We start from the raw sequence: 21,826 nt of genomic DNA, 5'->3' as shown, positions 1-21,826 counted from the left end.
TTCAGATCTAGATGTTTGGATTTACCATTGGGAAAAAAGAGACCCTCTGCTATTTGCTGCACATCCTTCATGTTTGAATTCACATCTATGGAGACATGTCTGGTTCCACCACCTTTTGCAGACCGAACTTGTTTGAAGTCATTGTCTCTTGCATTGAAGTTCATCCATCCCACTTCCACACGCTTAGATGTCTTCTTGGCATTTGTGTTTCCAGCATATTTTTTGGAAATCTTTTGTCGATGTTCTTCTTTTCCATTTGGGGTACATACTCGTTTCCTTAATCTCTCAAACAAGTTACTTTTCCTGCTTGTATTTTCGTTGGAACTCTGATTTCTTCGACAAAAGGCCACAGTTGCCACTCTGTCTCCATAACAAGGAATATACTTGGCTAGCTCTGTCTCTGGCATCAAGGGTATTACAGAAGCATCAATCTGTTGAAAGAAATAATACAAGTTTATTTCTGCATTAAACGTTGGGATTTCTAATTACACATTTTGTGTACGAAATATGAAATAGAATTAAAAACAAATATTTTGTGGTACAATTTTAAAATCTGATATTACATGAAAAACCATAGGGGGCTTCAAGACTTGGTAATAATATTTGCCTTTGTAATGGTACTTTTCTCATTTTTGTTTTTCATACAGAGATTACTTTTTAAAAAGCTGTATTTTACCTCAAAATCATAGAAAAAGAAAATAAATCAATGAGCAAAACCTTTATGGTGCTATAAGTATATCATTTTCCCTATATCATTTTCTTTCTTTCTTAACTGGTTTTATGAGATTAGTAATAATACTGTAATAATAATTATTTTCACAAAAGCAACTTGAATACATTTCTTCTGAACATCTTTTTGGTTTAAAGTGCGTTTCAATTCTACAAAGTATGTATGTAATGTACTGTTAACCATCAGGAATCATTAAAAACATACATATGAGAACAGATTTACAAATTATTTACATCCGCCATCCAAAGATGACAACAGAAAGGTTTCGCATCGCCGAGCTTTTTACTGACTGATTCAGTGTTTTGAACGAATCAGGCCTATTCACAAAGAACAGCGCTTGATTCATTTATGAAAACAATCACTTGGCACCACCTACAGGCAGTTCATTTTCATTTCAAAAGTATCATTGCATTTCTTTTTACATTTCATATTTTCCTATTGACAACATTTAAAACAGTCTATAACGTGCGTTTGTCATTATGCAATGTATCCATTCATGATAAAATGTCTCGGTAAATGCAGCTAAATAGCACTTTAGCCGCTTCCATTTCCTTTGCAGTAGAAAGATGGATTTTCTTGATACTGATTTAATTTGACTGATAACAGCACTAAAGTATTATCAAATTGTATTATTACTAGTGCTGGGCAAGTTAACGCGTTATTATCGCGTTAACGCAGTACTTTATTAACGCCGACAATTATTTTATCGCGAATTAACGCAGTTTATTATATTAGTAGTAGTATTATTTTGAAAGTCTGTTGCTCGCTGGCTCTGAATCAGAGCATGTGAGCGGAGTGGAGCGGAGCGTGAGCGAGGAGCGGAGCCGGCTGAATTTGGTCAGAGCGCGAAGCGGTTTTTTAATTAAGGCTGGAGCGGTCGCTCTGTCTCTCCAATTTTGCTCCGATACCGCTCACACTACGATTCTGAGGCGCGCCCAAATCTACCCAGAATTCATCTGTACAATTATCAAGACTGTTACACAAATTGGAACGAGATGGAATTCGCAAAGTATTTCACAAAGGAAACTGATAAATCATACAAGTGTACTATTCTTATCAAACGTATAGATGACAATAATGTAGAGCAAGAACAATAATGTGGTGAAACTGTTTCAGTGAGTAAAGATTCACTTTGGAATCACTTTTCTCAGAAACATGAGAGGGTGCTACACGAACAGGCGGAAGCCAAAGCAAAACACGAGCAAGTTTTATATGGTTGTAGCATATCAAGTCTATAGTAAATTAAAATATAAAAGCCTATAAAGTAAAGATCGGTAATCAAATAAATTCATTTTGTCATTCAAAGTAGGTCTAATAGGATTTTTTAAATTTCACGTAACGCTGTCAGTGAAATTTTATTTTATAGAGAGACGCAGCAGCAGCATCAACAGAAAAAAATTGAGAAATTTAAAACGTGCATGTATATTTAGGCTATTAAGCCCACTGATTCCTTTATTTTTAAGCCTATTTTTGCGTGGAATGCCATTGCCAAACCTGTCTGTTGTTGTCTATATGTTGCTTAAAAATAAATATTTTCTGTTCTGACTGGCAATGTTGCAGTTGCTCATATTTCTTTATGACATAAGGCTTCGGTTTAAGGTGACTTTTGTAGGGCATGCAGATTATTTGTCCCTCTTTTAAATTGGAGCGAGCGTGGAGCGATTTGACTGGAGCGGGAGGAAATTTTAGTGGAGCGAGGAGTGGTGTTGAGTGGAGCGGCTTAGTGCGAATTAGAGCGGAGGAGCGGGCGGAGCCAACAGCCTCGTGAGCAAGGAGCGGAAATTCTCACCGCTCCACTCCGCTCACATGCTCTGCTCTGAATACACCTACAAACCATGGGTCACAGGAGGGGAGGGATGTTGATCAGTACTGGCTTGGAATGGGCTTCATCACGCGTTTCAATCAATGAGAGCATTTGGGGTGGGGCTAAGACTGCTGCATTGTTACATGTGCTTTTATTCAGCACAAACTCAGCACCAATAATCTGAGACCACTTAAAATGTTATTATTCTATTTTTTGTTAAAATCTTTAAACATATACTTTACAAAAACCTATTTTCAGACATGCTGAGAAATTGTAAAAAATCACATTATAGACATTTCTAGGTAAAACTTTTGAGCTCTGAAGCTTAGACACAGGGGTTGGCTACACATAGGTGAAAGAGACATTCTGAAATTTTATGTGGTTTGGTTACTAAAGTGTTAGAATTTTGGAGTGACACTCTTTTTCCTCAAAGTCATAAGAACATAAGAAATTTACAAACGAGAGGAGGCCATTCGGCCCATCAAGCTCGTTTGGGGAGAACTTAACTAAGAGCTCAGTGTTATGAACGCGCACAAAAAACACGTCACGTTTTTTGGGGATATTAAGAGAACAGTGCGCGGGAATGGTGCGGCAGTTTGATGGGAAAATAAATGAACAGCTTCAGCTTACGACCTGTCTCGTGTCTTCCTTAATACGCGACATTTTGGCGACGAGGATGGAGCTTGCACTCCCACCACCTTCACCTTTTCTTGCGCTCCCCGGCGAACCCCCTGTCCCTTGGACTCGCTGGCTGGAATCGTTCCAGACATACTTGGATGCCCTAGGACTGCACGGCGTCAGCGACGCTCGGAAGAAAGCCATACTTATTCACTGTTTAAGCACGGAAGGACAGCGGATCTTTTGGACGCTCGGACCTGCGGAGACGTATGAAAACGCTGTTTCGCTCCTCGGTTCTCACTATGCAGCTCCACAAAGTGTCATCCTGCGCCGGATTCTTTTTCGCCAAAGGCGACAGCAGCCGGGTGAGTCCGTACACCAGTACGTGGCTAATCTGCGCGGTTTAGCCAGCCTTTGTAAATTTGGTGGCATGCAGGATGAATTCATTCGTGATCAGCTGGCTGAACACTCTAACAACCCTAAAGCTAGAGAGCGACTGTTGACGGCAGCAGATGATCTCTCTCTCGCTAGCGCTATACAAGTTGCGTTTCAAATAGAAACAGCAGCGGAGTTTACGTCTCAGTTAGCTTACCCCGCTGTCACCTCGCTCCCTGCGCAACAAATATCTAAATCACAACCACCTGATAGTGCTGTCCCGTTTGAAGTTGATTCAGACGTGCATTATACTCAGTCACCGCGATCGCAACAAAGGCAACGCTGTGGGAATTGTGGCTCATCTTCCCATGTTACTCGGGCCCGGAGTTGTCCTGCCCATGGGCAACGGTGCCAGCGATGCGGCAAAGTTAACCATTTTGCCAAAGTATGCCGTTCGACCCCTGCAAATTCTACAGCGCTGTCACTTCCCACTGCCCCTCCACCTGCTTCTACAACTATTCACACCGTCAGCTCCAAGCTCCAGTCTTTTAAAACCTGTACGGTTGAGCTGGACAATGTCTGCCTTCCCCTCTTATTGGATACTGGGGCTGCAGTCTCCCTGTTAAACCTAGCTACTGTACGGCAGTTTTTTTCCCATGTGCCACTTTCTAAGGCTGTTCCTGCTCTATGTGGCTATGGCAGTTCCAAAATTAACATGATAGGCTCCATCGGGTTATCTGTCCGCTATGGCTCTAAACTAGTCCCAGACTTTCCCTTTCACGTCTCACACCATGGTGCCAACTTACTGGGCCTTGACCTTTTTACTGCCCTTGGATTCTCTCTCCTGGATACGACTGGATCTGCCATTTTGACCGTCAGCTCGCCATGGCAGCAGCAGTATGCGGCCCTGTTCGAGGGCGTAGGCTGCCTCTCCACATTTAATCACCAACCCCTACTTGATCCATCTGTCACTTCAGTGATTCAGCCCCTCCGTCGAGTCCCCCTGGCCCTTCGTGATGGTGTTACTGCAGAACTGCGCCACCTGCTGGAAGCAGGCATTATTGAGCCAGTTAATGCTTCTCCATGGATCTCAAATTTGGTGATAGCTAAGAAGAAATGCGGAAGTCTGCGTCTCTGTGTTGACCTCCGGGCTGTAAACAAGGCTGTCGTTCCTGACAAGTACCCCCTCCCTTCCATAGAAGAACTCACCTCTCATTTTCATGGCTCGATGGTTTTCACAAAACTGGACCTTCGTCAGGGCTATCTGCAGATCCCTCTCCACCCCGACAGCCGGAATCTCACGGCTTTTGTGACGCATGCTGGAGTGTTCCAGTACACACGGGTCTCATTTGGGCTTAGCTCCGCCCCCAGCTGTTTCCAGAAGATTATGGCTACCATCTTCACTGGTATCCCTGGGGTGGTCATCTACCTCGATGACATTGTGGTCCATGGACCTACGGCTGCCGTCCACGACGAACGCCTTCATCAAGTGTTTGAAGTGCTAGCTAAACACCACCTCACGCTTAACAGTCAGAAATGTGTGTTTTCTGTACCTGCCATCGAGTTTGTGGGATTCCGCCTCACAGCTGAGGGCCTCACTCCACTTCAATCTAATATTGAGGCCATTCAGCGTATTTCCGAACCCACAAATGCTACCCAGGTTGCCTCTTTCCTGGGCATGACAGCTTATTACCTGCGTTTTTTGCCTCACTACTCTGCTACCACGGCTCCATTGCGTCAGCTGCTGCAGAAAGATGCACGTTGGATTTGGACACCAGCCTGCTCTGAGGCTTTCCATCTCCTGAAGACCCAGCTCACATCATCTCCTGTCCTGGCACACTTTTCCCTCTCATGCCCCACCTCTGTCACTTGTGATGCCTCAGCTGTGGCAGTTGGGGCTGTACTGTCACAGCTGCAGGATGGAGTGGACCGGCCCATTGCCTTTGCCTCCCGTGCTCTCAACCCCACCGAACAAAAATATTCTGTGGGCGAACGTGAGGCTCTAGCCTGTGTCTGGGCCTGTGAGCGTTGGCACATGTATCTTTATGGCAGGGCATTTACACTGCGCACTGACCATCAGGCGCTGACAGCCTTGCTTGCAACAAGTGGTACAGGACGCAAACCACTCCGACTTTACCGGTGGTCTGAGCGACTTCAGCAGTACAATTTCACCCTGTGTTTCACCCCAGGTCGTGATAACGTTGTGGCAGACCTGCTGTCCCGCTCTACCCAGTCTCCTGCAGCACCTGACTCCGTCTCTCAGGAACCAGACCTCATCCAGATGATGTACACACCACTGAAGGCAGCTATCTCCGTTGATGAACTCCAGCTGGCCTCAGAACAGGACCCAGTCCTTTCTCAGCTTCGTACATACATCCGTACAGGCTGGCCGGCTAAAGTCTCTGCTGAATTGACTCCTTACCACAGGGTCAGGGATGAGCTTTCATGTTGGAATGAGCACTGCGTAGCTCGTGGAGCTGTCACAGTGGTGCCAAGCAGCCTTCAGGCCCGTGTTCTTCACATGGCACATGAAGGCCATTTGGGCATTGTACGTGTCAAACAGCGTTGTAGGGACCTCGTATGGTGGCCCGGCATTGATAGGGACATAGAGAATCTGGTTAGGGATTGTGCAGCCTGCCTTGTCAGCGGGAAAATGGGCTCACCTGCGCCACCCCCTCTGCAGCCTCTGGTTTGGCCCGCTCATCCTTGGGAACATCCCCAGTTGGATATCTGTGGGGAACTACATGGAGTTCCACACCACCAGCGGTTCCTCCTTGTGGTGTATGATCTACACTCTAAGTGGCCTGAGGTGGTCTCCACTGGCACTGTCACAACACGGGTAGTCACTGATTTTTTAGATACCCTCTTTGCTCGATGGGGACTTCCTCTGGCTATTACGACGGATAATGGCCCACAATTCGTGTCTACTGAGTTCGAAGCCTTTCTGATGGAGCGAGGCATCCGTCACATCCGCACAGCATTATATCACCCCCAGGCAAATGGCGGAGTGGAGCGTCTCAATCAGACCCTTAAAAATGGCATCAGAGCCCACTTAGCTGAAGGTTACCCCTTTTCAGCAGCACTCCTTCAGACACTGCTCCATTACAGGGCCACCAAGCACACCACAACAGGTTGCTCACCAGCGTCACTTATGTTGGGCCGCGAACTGCAGCTTCCACTTGATCGACTCAAGGCCAGTTCTGTTTCCCCTTCCCCTCCATGCCGCCACAGGGTGTCCGCTCAGCAGCACAAGATGAAGCTGCGGTTTGATCGGTCTCGGAGGGCACGGAACCCTACTATCGCCGTTTCAGATTGGGTCAGAATCCGCCGCGCTCATCGTGACCACAAGCTGGTCTCATTCTGGTCTCCTCCTATTCAGGTGGCGGGGAAGCTAGGGCCAGCTACCTTTTCTCTTTCTGATGGGTCTCGATGGCATGCTAGCCGCCTCCGCAAGGTGGCAGCTCCAGAATTGGCTAGCGCAAATGTTCACACTGGCTCTCCTTCATCAGCAGGTAATTGGGACTTACCTATGGAACCAGATACGCTCACACCTGAACCCATAGTTGAGCCCGCTCAAGGCCCAGCTGTACATCCATTCGAGTCTACATTGGAGTCCACTCGAAGATCAGCTCGCCTCCGGACTCGCCCAGGTTACCTAAGGGACTTTGTGACTGAATTCTAATATGCCGACCTTGCATTTGGCTCTCTGTGCAGTTCATCTAATGTGCTGGGTATGCTAAGTGTTATTGTGTTTTTTTTCGTACCACATTATGGTAATATGTTGTTTCTCTAGAATATTTTCAGTTTTCTGAATTGTCACGATTGATTTTGTTCGTTTAGAGGGGGGAGTAAATGTTATGTACGCGCACAAAAAAACACGTCACGTTTTTTGGGGATATTAAGAGAACAGTGCGCGGGAACGGTGCGGCAGTTTGATGGGAAAATAAATGAACAGCTTCAGCTTACGACCTGTCTCGTGTCTTCCTTAATACGCGACACTCAGAGTTGTTAAAATCTTATCTAGCTCTGATTTAAAGGAACCCAGGGTTTTAGCTTCCACTACACTAGCAGGAAGACTATTCCATACTCTAACTACACGCTGTGTAAAGAAGTGCTTCCTCAAATTTGTTTTAAAATGTTCTCCCAGTGGCTTTCACAATGAATATTGATTGAAACGCAAGAAAGTAGCAACAATAAAATCCCTTTCACAGTTTATTGGTAGATGGAATGAAAAATGAAACTGTGACCATATAAATATAGAAAGCGATAAATATGATGCAGTGACTATTATTAACACTCGGGACGAGGGCATCGTCAACCGCGTATCTTTCTTGTGTATTTCAGTTTATATCTCGCTGAAATCATTATGTAGAATCATGAAAAAAAACAGACTAAATCTGTAATCGGTCTTCTTTTCAAAACTTCCATTGGAAGTTGGAAGTTTTTTAAATTAGGTTAAATAGGAAAAAAGGCAAACTGTACCACCTTTCTTTGTCTTACTTGCATCAGGAGTGTATAGGACTGCTCTCAGCTGAAGATTGCTATTCACGTTCCAAATAGGATGGATTTGAACTGGCGATCTTGTGATTACAGGCAGACAGGCTTAGCACACTGAGCCATGGACACAGGTACAAGAATCGCTGCTGAAAATGGCAACAATTGTGTTTGCCTTTTTTACATCATAATGACAACAGAAAATACCCAAATGACCCCGATCAAAAGTTTACATACCCTAGTTCTTAATACCTTGTATTGCCTCCTTTAGCATCAATGACAGCCTGAAGTCTTTTGTGATAGTTGTGGATGAGACACTTTATCTTCTCAGATGGTAAAGCTGCCCATTCTTCTTGACAAAATGTCTCCAGTTCCTGTACATTCTTGAGCTGTCTTGCATGAACTGCACGTTTGAGATCTCCCCAAAGTGGCTCAATGATATTGAGGTCAGGAGACTGAGATGGCCATTCCAGAACCTTCACTTTTTTCTGCTGTAGCCATTGACAAGTTGACTTGGCCTTGTGCTTTGGATCGTTGTCATGTTGGAATGTCCAAGAGCGTCCCATGCGCAGCTTCCGAGCTGATGAGTGCAAATGTTCCTCCAGTATTTTCTGATAATGTGCTGCATTCATCTTGCCATCAATTCTGGCCAAGTTCCCTGTGCCTGTGTAGCTCACACACCCCCAAAACATCAGCGATCCACCTCCGTGTTTCACAGTAGGGATGGTGTACTTTTCATCATGGGCATTGTTGAGTCCTCTCCAAATGTAACGTTTATGGTTGTGGCCAAAAAGTTCAATTTTAGTCTCATCACTCCAAATAACTTTGTTCCAGAAGTTTTGAGGCTTGTCTCGGTGCTGTTTGGCATATTGTAAGCGAGCTATTTTGTGGCATTTGCGCAGTAATGGCTTTCTTCTGGCCACTCGACCATGCAGCCCATTTTTCTTCAAGTGCCTCCTTATTGTGCATCTTGATACATCCACACCACTTTTTTTCAGAGACTCCTGTATGTCAGCTGAAGTTATTTGTGGGTTTTTCTTTGCATCCCGAACAATTTTCCTGGCAGTTGTGGCTGAAAGTTTTGTTGGTCTACCTGATCGTGGTTTGGTTTCAACAGAATCCCTCATTTTCCACTTCTTAATTAGGGTCTGAACACTGCTGACTGGCATTCTTAATTGCTTGGAAATCTTTTTATATCCTTTTCCTGTTTTATGAAGTTCAACAACCTTCTCCCGCAGATCCTTTGATAATTCTTTTGCTTTCCCCATGGCTCGGAATCCAACAAAAATCAGTGCAACACTGGATGACTCATGTCAGGAGCCTAGAAACTCACTGACTTTTTATACACACCCACTAATTACAAGCAAACAGATCACAGGTGAGGATGGTTACCTTTAGTAGTCATTTACACCTGTGTGTGTCAACCTGTGTCTATGTTATCATGCCAAAATTTCCAGGGTATGTAAACTTTTAATCGGGGTCATTTGGATATTTTCTGTTGTCATTATGATGTAAACAAGGCAAACACAATTGTTTGATAATAAATGGCTTCACCCAACCACTAACCACGAGTGACAGAGAGGTTATTGTGTTATCATTCATATTCTCTGAAAAATGGCCAAAACATCACAAATTCTGCCAGGGTATGTAAACTTTTGAGCACAACTGTATATTTGAAAAGTAGACCGTCCAAGGTTTCTGAGGGTGTTTTTTAAATGTGTATATGACAAAAACTCGCAGTGTTATTTAAATGATTTGGCGAAATTTCTGTCAGGCGGGACCGCTGACCCCAGAGGGTTAACATAAAGTGCACAAAACACTACTTTTGAATTCATTATTAAATTTTGCGCATAACATTGCGATTAATCGCGATTAATCAGCGAATCATGCGATTAATCACGATTAAAGATTTTAATCGTTGCCCAGCACTAATTATTATGATAAAAAATTTATATGAAATATAATACTTACAGTTCAGAACGAATGCCCCTTAAAAATTACTTGAAAATCAATTTTACATTTTAGCACACAGAACTTGATCATATCATATAAAACTTAATTTCACAAAAAAAAATAGTGGTCCGTGAAAATGTTACTGACAAAACAGAAGCTACAGTGGCTGATGAGCAAAAAAAGTTAATGTCAAAACCCTACATATTCATAAAAACAAAAATGACAACTATTTACCTTGTCTCGTTCGATTTTGACAATGCTTTCCTCTTCAATGTTGCGATCCCTTAAAAATTTCAAAAGATCATGCTGATCCATGGCTTAGCACAATACAATACAACTGTGTGAGGATGGTCCGTTCCATCGACTAAAGCTCCTGGCCACGAGAACCGGATGTCGTTTCCTCAGTATAAAAACTCGTGGCTACGAAAAATGGATGTCGTTCCCTCGACAAAATGATCTCGTGGCCACGACATAACATGATGTTCCCATGACTTCACATCTCGTGGCCACGACATAAGGATGTCGTTCCCTCGACAAAATGATCTTGTGGCCACGACATAATATGACGTTCCCACGAGTTTCTATCTCGTGGCCACGACATAATATGACGTTCCCACGAGTTTCTATCTCGTGGCCATGACATAATATGACGTTCCCACGAGTTTCTATCTCGTGGCCACGACAAACTTAAGTGAACTGAAGGTGTCCCCTCCCGGTCACCGTACTAACACACACTAGAGATGAAAATCTAACAGTTTATTAGCCAGTGGCTAATGATAGACATTATTTAGTTGCCCAGAGTTAAGATTTAGTCACATATGAGTGTTTTACTCGCATTGTAGTGGGCTGGGCAATTTAATGGTATGAGATGTTGTAACATTACCAATATAAACCGTTAACTAGGTGATGACGAAGACTCACCGCCACCAAAGACACGCATTGTTAGCACACCTAAATGTAAGTTAATTGTTTAAAATCGTTTGTTACATCATTACATAGCTGTGCTCAGTGTTCAATTATATATTTATGTAAAGGTTTTTCATTTTGTTTCAGTCACCCCAAGAACAGAATATTTTGGAAAACAAAGAAAGTGTGAGTTTACTTGTTCTTTCTTTTCGGGAACCTCATTCAGACAAGAGAATCCTTTGATAATACAGCATTGTCATGACTATTTTTTGTCACTTTATCTGCTTGTCAGTAAATACTTCAAGCCGTGGTCCCACTCAACAAAGTGAGTGCCACACCACTATTTATTTTTCAATAACAAAAAAGCATTCCTAAATAATTGCCAGAAAACAATTTTTTTTTAAATCTTGTTTTTTCAGGTTTTCCAAGTGCTCAAGAACCAGAAACCGCCCTGTCTGACAGGGAAACTCAACATGAAGGTGGGACAAGATTTAAATGATTATACAATTTTTGCGTGCAATTGTATGTTCATGTTAGAGATGCACCAACCAGTTAGGGACCTGAATCAGACGATTTTCCACATGATTGGCCCAGACCTGTGACTGGCTAGTCAATCTCATGCCGGTTGCCAGTGGCGCATGCAATAATGTCAGCTGCATATTCTCGCTCTCTTTGATGGCAAAGTGACACTCACTCATCTCGAAATGCAGAAAAGTAGATATTTGTTTGTATATGCTGTCAAATTTAATTCTTTGAAAGAAAATCTGAATCGGCAAAAATCTACATCAGGTAGGTCACCCTTACAAAAAAAAACGGAAATCAGAAGAAAATTGTAATCGGTGCATCTCTAAATCATTAATATTTTTGAAGCCGAGTACAAATGCAAAAATGATTTATTTGTACATTAAAATGAACAGATATTATATGTGTGTAATGTATTAATGTATTATGAGCTTGCAAAAAATGTATAATATTTTCATAGACTTGACATCGTATTTCTCATTTTCAGCTGATGTGACTGAAGATGTTCCTGCATCAGCCAGGGAAACCAATTTGTGTGAGTTAAAGAAATTTTCTTTCATTCAAAGGTTTGTGGCCAATATGGTTTGTTAATGTTTTTGAATGAAGTCTCTTCTGCTCACCAAGGTTACATTTATTTGACCAATAATACAGTAAAACAGTCATATTGTGAAATAATATTACAACTTAAAATTTAAGTACTTAAAAACTCTTCCATTTTAATAATTCAAAATGTAATTTATTCATGGGATCAAAGAAAAATTATTACTCCAGTCTTTAGTGTCACATGATCCTTCAGAAATTATTCTGATATTCTCATAATTCAATAATATACTGTTTAATGTTATATATTATTTTATATATAATTTTACAATTTATAAAAGAACAGTCATGCTGTACAGTTTTATATAGTGTATAACAAAGGTCCCGCTGTTGTGTTTATCTCTTTCTGTATCTCTGTGGTCTATAACAGGAACCCAAATATAACATTTAATTATAGTAATTCTGTAACATTTCCTTTGCTGTCAGTATTATATAGTAGATCTATGTAAGTGGCAGTCTAAACATGTTTGCCCATAAAGCAACATTAATAATATAACTAACTGAAACTATCAACAGAACTTTCCAACATTTGGAAGAAAATATTAAATAATAAATTAAATGAAGTACATCAATAAATGTAGATACATTTGTGACAGGTACAGTTCTTTTGACCTGCTTCTATTTTGCGTGTTAACATTTCAACTGCACATTTCAGACAACACAGAGTTGAAGAAACTTGAACGAGCCATGATCATTCGACTTGACAAAATGGACCAAAAGCTGTCAATGATAGAAACACTTTTAAGAAGTGTTGCCCAGCCAAGCGACATTTCTGAGTTTCTGATTAATCCTTGCAAGAGCACACAGGAATTGGAGGATTTGTGCATGAGGATGAAAGACAGTGAATACAGGACAAAAACTGTAAGTAAATTTAACTATTGCAAAGTGCACATAAATATGCACACAACATATCAGTTTGCATAGCAAACTAAGACAGTAACAAAAAATGTTAATTATAAAACAATGCCACTATTTGTTTATTTTATGTTTTCATTTTTCAGTCTTCTTCTGTTCTGAATACCATTAAATTAGTAGAATTAAAATACACATTTACAAACATTATAAATATTTATTTATGTTTTGGCATTTTGCTTTTTTTCTGACTAGTAGTTTAATAACAAAATGCAACTTATACACTGATGTGACTTAACCTGGTGCACCTTGTTTTCTAGGAAAACATGGTAGTTTTCTTACTAGTCTCAAGCTTACTTTTTAAAATGCAGGTGTCCACAGTGATACATGGATTAGGAATAGAAGTAGCTATCTGTCCCAAAGTAATAATTTTTTTTTTTTTACAGGTCCATTACTTGAGCCTCCTTGGAGGCAGAACCCCTGGAGACGCCATCCGCAGGATACTGCAGACAGTTGGAGTAAACAGCCTTTGGTCGCAGTACAGCATGAAGAGAAGGAAGGGGAAAAAAAATTTCAAGACCTTGACATTTGCAGTGTTGTTATTCGTAAGTATTACGTTTTGTAACACTGTCACTGCATTTTAAGATGAATTTTCAGTGACCAGATCTGCCAAGGCACATGAACACACAGAGTAGGGATCATGCTGCGCACACACACAAACAATCAGGAGCACTAAAACTTGTCATCAATGCTCCCCTGCAAAATTTTGTAACAAAATAGCTTTGCTACTGAGTCACTGCATTATATTACTCAGTAGCTAGAGGGTTACATCGCTATTTTTAAGTAATTAAACAGTAATTATAAGTTGTTAATCAGACCCTCCAGTTTTTTGTGATTGCTGAATCCAATGCAAAATCAGCTACATGTCGAATTTTTCGTGATTCTGCATAACTTGCCATTTCACCGCAAAATAATTGCAAAAATGAAGATCTTGCAAAAAAAAAACCCACTAAATTATAATTATTAACTGAAATATACCAAATTTTACTATCGCTGTAATGTATTATTTTAAATGGATCACAGTTTATCCATGATACATATGGACCAGGGGTGTGTTTCCCAAAAGCATTGTTAGCTAACTATGGTCGTTAGTTCCATTGAACTCTACTGGTAACGAAGAAACTTCCGACCATAGTTGCTTTCGGGAAACACACCCCAGGTCAAGACCCCACCTTTGGCATGTGATTCGCAGATTAATTTGCCAATTTACACGTTCAAGGTATTTAAAACCACAAGAAGAAGAAATTAAACAGAACTCAATTCGTTACTTACACACTGTTCTCGCACACTCCCGAAGTGCGCACAGACATAGAGACCTGTTTCAGACAGTGCGGCATACCGAGTTGATTCCTCTTTTATGTGTCCCTGCATTTAAGATACATACTACTTTGCACACAGCACTACAGTGCAATGTAGTCAGTGACATCATGCATTTGTGGCTGCTTTCATGTGGTCTGATCGTAATTTGAGACAATGTTTACACCTGTATTTAGCAAATGTTAAAGTAAGGTGTAAATGGGTACAAAGGTTCTTTTTCCTAACATTTTTACTGAAGTACTTTACTAAAATGTTGTAAACTTCCATTTAGAGGCTTGTCAAAGGATTCACCCGAAGGTACAAGTCAAGGTGTTTGAAGAATACATTGCAGAAACCCTGAAGTACGCTCCTCATCGATATTCAAGGGTGAGTAACATTCAAAAATTATGGCTTGTTTTCTTAACCCTAAACATTTTTGTTTGTTTTTTGTATCCTGTGGGATACAAACATTTTGGGATGGGAGTACTAAATGTGTTTTTGTTACCTAAATAGTTCAGTTAGTTCAGGTTTCATTTTCAGGTGTAATCCTTTACCGTGTGTTATGAACTTTTTCATTGTACAACGTTTGTAAGCTACCTTTGAATCATGTTTGATTTACTTATAGTACACATTTATAATACGTAGCATAAATAACTTAAGGGTTAACTTTTAGGGAGCACCTGCACTTTTAAATGCTTATGAAATAATATATCACCATTAGTAACATAAGCCAATCTGTTCATTTTACAGACAGAGCATGAAGAGACTGGACCTGCTAGTCTGGCACCACCACACACTCATATTCTCACTGATTAAGCTTAATTTATAAATACAATGAGTTCCTAGTACAAGCTTAAATGTGAATGACAATATTTGTTGTCGTTGTTTTCTTTTCAAGTTTTTACCATATTATTAAAATTTTTCTTTTAAGTGTGCAGATTATATAATTACTTTTTGTAATTCACACTGTTATTGTAATGTTGTAAATTGTGTTAATAAAAAATAAAGTTGAAAGAATGGTTCAGGGACATTTTTCTAACCATGAATTAATATTAAAAAATGTGGGCATTTTAATGTTTTTGGAATGTTCCAAATAAACGTTCTTAGAATTTTATATTGTGAATAAAATTTAGGTGGAAAGAATGTTGCAGGAAAGTTATGCTAACCTTAAAATAACGTTGTGCTAACATAAAAAAAACTGGACAATTTAGCATTCTGGGAACATTACAAATCAACATTCTTTGAACGTTGTAATAATAATGAAATTGAGGTGGAAAGAACGTTGCAGGAACGTTAAGCAAACTGGACATTTCCACGTTTCTAGAACATTTCAAATCACGTTCCCACAACCGAAACAGAACGTTTGGAAAACGTTCTCAGAACATAACTTTGTTAGCTGGGAAGGAGATGCTAAAAAAAACCCACACATATGCAGATATTTCAGCTATGCTGTATCAATTAGGCGTACAGAGGGGGTCCTCTGAAATGAGTGTTTGGAGATTCTGCGCGGAGCACAACTTGAGACAGAGAGGTCTTGTGTCTGACACCTGTTTGGAAATTGCCATTGGTAAGGCCATAAATAAGGTATGTACGGTATATGTCTTGTGTTGTTTATGTTACGTCACATATTCATTTGTTTACTTTAGACTTTTCTTTTTTTCAGACAGGATCAACATATGGTCGGAAAATGATGACCGGTTACCTGTCCTCAGTGGGAGTATGTGCTGGAGAACGCCGTGTAGGAAGCATCTTAAGGACTCTGCATCGCCCTTATCACGAATTACGAAGATGTGTAAGTATGCATGTACTATTTACTGTATTAAGTGCACTCTAACTCTGCACAAGTGTGTCTGTGATTTTTACGTTGTTGTTCAGTAAGCATTCTTTTTCCCCCTTTTTAAAAGGGCGCACAGAACCTGAATCCCATACCCTATTATGCTGCATATGTGGGACACAAACTCCACTTAGACCAGAACGAAAAACTGGTGATGTTTGGAGTTACTCACGTTATGGCAGTAGATGGGCACAGTGGTAAGGTTGTTTCCCATGCAACCATGCCAGTAAAAAATAATCTCCTCATATATGAGCACGTGTACAGGTTAGTCTGTCATGAAAAAATATATATCAATACAGCACACACTTGCCTCTCATGTTTATTTTATGGTAAACATGAAGGAAAGTTCTCAATAATGATTTTGTTTTGGTGCACAAGCATATCCATACATCCACATGCATATGGGCACAATGTCTTTACAATTCAGAGTCTGGGAAACCAGGTTGTTCCATACATTTTTAAAATCATTATGTAAGACCATCCAATTCAGAATTATCAAATGACCAGTTGGTCTGCACCAGTAGTGTTATTGGCTATATTAATATCAGTTCTTTTTATAGACCAGCAGTCCTAAAATATGGAATGTGGGACCAGGTCAGGGAGTTCTACTTGACTCTGTACGTGCAGGAGATGCTCTCTGAGTACAGGCATAACTTGGAAAGGCAACCATATTGCCAAACTCAGTCAGCAAAAGTGAGTTTACCTATTAAGCATGTTTAACAAAAAATCTTGTTCATCCTGTTTTTTTAGATGAGGTAAATGATGGCTTTACATTTTGCTTCCACAGAATCATACAATAGAAAGAATGTGGCCAGAGATTAGTAAATTACCCACTAAAGGAGGCTCTCGTGCAACTGCTGGATCAAGAAATAATAGACATGGATAATAACTAGGGGTGTGCAAAGCAGCCGGTATTTGTATCTGTATTTGTATTTGTTGAGGGGGGAAAAGTATTTGTATTTGTATTCGTATTCGAGTAAAATTTAAAATAGGCGTAAAAATCCAGTTTTTTTGCGTTGCACTTCTAATTTACGTTATAGTGTAAGTATTCTTTAATTATAATTATGGATATGCAGTAGACAGAGTAACTTAAACGTACCACATACTGTAACTCCTACAAGTGCATACAATTCGACACAACTACACAAGCATTGTTTTAACCTTTTTAACCAAACGTTAACGTTACTCTGTCAACAGCCTATTGTCTAAATTACCGAGCTAACAGAGCTACGTAAACAGAGCGAACATGAGAGCACCTGACTGCAGACGTCAATAATGCAGCGTAATGGAATAATCTCCCGATCAAACTCCGCTTCCCGAAAGTTATAAACTGCCTCCGGAACCCAGTTAAGGTACAAAAATCTATTCAACAAAAATAGTGATACAGTTAAGTATTTTTTTCGCTCAGCCGAGCCTTCTCTGTTGCTGTGTGGAGCAGCCTGTGTCAGTCACCTCTTTTACTCCCCTCCCCGACTCCTGAACTCACTCACTCACTCATCCGGGCATGCACTGCGGTCTCAAGAGGAAACGCAGCTTTTTAATATAAAGTTTTTCTTGTTCCCGAATACAAATATTTTTTAAAGTATTTGTTCGAAATAAGTATTCGTAAAAAACACATTATTTGTGCCTTTCCGAATACCGTATTCGGGTTCGGCTCCACCCCTAATAATAACATTACAAGATACTGTATATCTAATTTGACTGGAGAGCTGTGCAAAATTGGAGTGGAAAGAATTGCACAGGCATGGAATGCACACAGAATCCCAGGTGAGTTACATATTGTGAATTTTGAATTCTAAAATCTAAATGGTTTTAATATACAATAGCTACTAGTCCATCAATTATGTCTTCACAGGCAGAAGAATTCCAAACAGTTTGGCAGATGGGGGCTGTCCTAAGAAAATTGGAGAGAGCCTACTGCCTCATGCCTCCCAGGCAGCAGACCTGTACCAGCAGGACATTGGCTCGTCACTGACGAGAGTCTCCTGCTTTGGCAAAGACCCCTTTTCAAGTGAGGAGGAAAAACTGTCAGCAGAGGACCGTTTTTCTGAACACTACCCTGACATTTCCGTTTTGTTTGATAGTGTCGTTAACCATAGCAACAGTCCATTCCAGGATGCACTTTTACATCTAATAAGCATTACACAACAATATGAAATCACAAAATGTAAACTTTAATCAGTACTGTGGATGACTGAGCATGGCAGTAAACTGAAATTTTCACTTTCAGAAGTTCGTACTGTTTTCAAAACTGACAGCACCTACAAATAGAATCAAATACCATATTGCACTTTAAAACACTGAGCCAAACAAGTGTTTCCTTGTAATTGCTATGAACAGGGCAGTTTTCTAAGTATTGCTACATAAGACTGAACATCAGTAACAATAAAAGCTACCCTATAGAACATTAAATATGTGAGAATTATTCAACCTTAATTATATCTGCCAGTGCTGAGAGAGCACCGTTAAGGCCAGATACTCTGTGTGCATGACTAGAAAAATCATCCGTCCTGCATTTGAGGCATTGGTTAGATGTGGCCATCCACTGCTCTACACAGGTTTTGCAGCCTACAAAGCTATTACAGCAGGTGGCAATCATTGGGTATTCAATTGGTCCTGTAATTCATTGAAGAAAATGCATGGTTAACATTTAGCCCATTTTCATTACACTTAAAAAGGTAAAGGAATATGCATGTCAAGCAAAATATGTAATATAAAATAGAGATTTTACACTGATTTATGCAATTTGTTACAGAAAATTTTAACCAATGTACAGGGTCAGGAATGTCAAAGGTCATTTTGCTATTCATCTGGGCCCGGTTTCTCGATAACGAACACTCTTAGTGCGCTAAGAAGATTCTTAAGATACATCTTACCAAAGTTGTTTACTTTTCTAAGTGTGTTCCCCGAACTGTCCCTTAGGAGGCTTCTTAAGACGTTGCCTCTTACGTGCGACGTTACGAGGAGCTGGCCACAGACACGGTGCTGAATTAGTTGACATCGATTGCTCGGGAATTGATTTTTCAATTCATTTGCATGACAGCGTTAAGAAAGACAACACATTCTATGCAAATTCTCCCAATAACATTTATTTCAATATGGGTTAACTTATCAGTAGCATGTCATAATAGAAAAATATATAAATTTAATCACCAAACTGTAGTTAATATTTTCATGTAACCTAGTGGTGGGGAAACTAACCGGGTATACAACAGGGTGCGAACTAGGGGGAGCAGTCTCTGCGTGCACCTGAACTGGAGGCAGACATCTTTTTGGCTATGTCGCTCCATATTTCTTTCTTAGTGCTGTTATCTTGGTGCCCTTTTTTTACGTGGCGTCTTCTCTGCCATCTTCTCTATCTTTTTTCTCTCTGTTTCTTTCTTTCTTTCTCTGCCATTGGATTTTCTATAAAAGCAACCTACCTACACTAAACAAAGAGAGAGAGAGAGAGAAAGAAAGAAAAAAGAAAGAACAGAGAGAGAAAAAAGATAGAGAAGATGGCAGAGAAGACGCCACGTAAAAAAGGGCACCAAGCTTCTCATCTGAAGAACTGGAAATTTTGCTGGACGAAGTGAATGTCAATAAGACAACACTCTTCGCCAGCTTTAGGAACAATATTCATAACAGCACTAAGAAAGAAATATGGAGCGACATAGCCAAAAAGATGTCTGCCTCCAGTTCAGGTGCACGCAGAGACTGGCAGGATGTACGCAAAAAAATGGCATGATTTTTCCAGCCATGCCAAAGCCAGAGCTGCTGCAGTCCGCAGAGACCGGGCAAGGACAGGTGCTGGGTCCAGTTCGGTGCCACCACTAACACACTGTAAAGAACATACTGTAGAATTTACAATAATTTACTGGCAAAAAAGTTGCCAATAAAATCCTGTAAAATAGTCGCTAATTGCTGTGAAATAGATTACAGTATAATACTGCTTAGGAATTTACAATAAATTGATGTTTGCAGAATACAGCATTTTTTTGTTTTTTTTTACAGGATTATAAAATTAAACTTGTAAAAAGGCATTACAGGTTTTTTTTGTAATTACGCTAAATTACAGTACTTACCTGGCAACAAAAGTTGGCAATAAAATCCTGTGAATTCAACAAAAGCCAAGATGTAGCTGTAACATTTTTACTATGAAATTCCTGTAAATAACTATTTTAACTGTGAACTGTACTGTGCTCTTTACCATTATACTGATGTGAATGCATAAAAACAAAGATTTTAAAAAATAATCACTCAAATTCAAAGCTGTTGTAAGAAAACTGTTTATTAAAGCTGATACCTGACAACACTTCAGCACTCTCACTGGTAACATAATTTTACTTTTTCAACTACAGAAAAACTTATAAAAAATCAGCTGTTACAAAACAACTACAAACAACTCAAGATTAAAGCATTAAGCAATAGTTAAATAAAAGTTAAAGGGACTGTTTGCCTAAAAATAAAAATGGTCATTATTTACTCTCCCTTAAGTTGTTCCAAAACTATGAGTTTCTTTCTTGTGTTGAATACAAAAGATTATATTTTAATGAAGTTTATAACCAGACAAGTAACGTAGCCATTGACTTCCATAATAGGGCAAAAATATGGAAGTCAATGGCTACTGTCAACTGTCTGGTTACCAACATTTTAAAATATCTTAAAACAAGAAAAAAACTTTTGGAATTTTGGAACAACTGAAGGTGAGTACAGTAAATGATGGCAATCCCTTTAAGCTCAAAACAACAGAATGGCATCTTGGTACCAAAACGAATCTGACTTCAGTTAAAACTCACAGCAAGTCATACAGTATTTCTGCTTAAAAGAAATAAATGTTTAAATCTGTCACAAATGCTACTGGCTGTGCTGATTCATTAAACTTAGAATACTCTAACAAACATTTAGCCATTTTTGAAACATTTAACATTCTTTAACATATTTTGTAAGTTGACCAGTTTTTTTTTTTTAACATGAAGTCTGAAAGCAAGTGTCATTTTATAGATGGCTTATCCTGTAGGTATAGTTTTGATATATTTGTAAACTTACATGCTTAACCACTCAAAGTCCATTAGACTTCTGAGAAGAGAACACACATGAGGATTGACTGTGTTATTCCTCTTCTCAGAGACTTTCCCACTTTTTTTTGCTCCAACCTATGATGTGCCTGTCTTGGTGCCGGTGTGTGGGTTGATTCCAACAAAACATCTGCACAAACATCAGACAAACATAAGCATGTGCAGAATTTAATAAAACTTGTTCAATAGTTCAAAAGCATTTGCTGAACTATAGTAATGCATTACAAAGGAATAATTCATCCAAAAAAGAAAAATTGTCAAATTTTTAAAAACCTGAATAAATGTATTTCTTCTACTATAATAAAAGAATATATTGCAAAGAATGAATAAACCAAACAGCCTTGGTTCTCAATGACTTCCACATTATTGAGGAAAAAAATGGAGCCATAAAGTATTTTGTTTAACTGGATTTTTTTTTACATGGTTTAGAATAGCTCAAAGATGAGTACATGACAGAATTTGAATTTTTGGATGGCCTATTTCTTGAAGTAGTGTCAAAGGTTTAATTCACCAAAAAATGGAATTTCATTGTCATTAATCACTCACCCTCATGTCGTTCAAAACCTGTAAGACTTTTGTTCATGTTTGGAACACAAATTAAGATATTTTTAATTAAATCCGAAACAATTTTCCCGCTCAATGGAGAGCAACGCAACTGACATTTTCAAGTCCCTATAGGAAAGAAATAATCGTTAAAATATGAAATAGTCAGACCTGCCAACCTT

At 39.7% G+C, this 21,826-nt stretch overlaps 1 long non-coding RNA gene and 1 pseudogene across 2 annotated transcripts in view; both read left to right on the top strand.

Annotated features, from left to right (window-relative positions):
* Positions 1-15,476, top strand: part of LOC111841224 (uncharacterized) — a 35,326-nt gene extending 19,850 nt beyond the window's left edge. The window contains exons 1-4 of one of the 2 annotated variants that reach the window (XR_002837621.2): positions 12,678-12,863; positions 13,301-13,459; positions 14,503-14,597; positions 14,961-15,476. This is a non-coding gene — a long non-coding RNA (uncharacterized lncRNA). Of the gene's footprint in view, positions 1-12,677; positions 12,864-13,300; positions 13,460-14,502; positions 14,598-14,960 lie in introns of those variants that run through there. The other variant, XR_011983605.1, reaches the window with a different exon arrangement.
* A 180-nt stretch (positions 15,477-15,656) lies between these two features.
* On the top strand, positions 15,657-18,222 carry LOC111843041 (uncharacterized; annotated as a pseudogene).
* The last annotated feature ends 3,604 nt before the right edge of the window (positions 18,223-21,826 follow it).

Source organism: Paramormyrops kingsleyae, chromosome 18 (assembly GCF_048594095.1).
Source record: "Paramormyrops kingsleyae isolate MSU_618 chromosome 18, PKINGS_0.4, whole genome shotgun sequence".
Classification (NCBI taxonomy): domain Eukaryota; kingdom Metazoa; phylum Chordata; class Actinopteri; order Osteoglossiformes; family Mormyridae; genus Paramormyrops; species Paramormyrops kingsleyae.
This window is presented reverse-complemented; position numbering and strand designations above follow the sequence as displayed.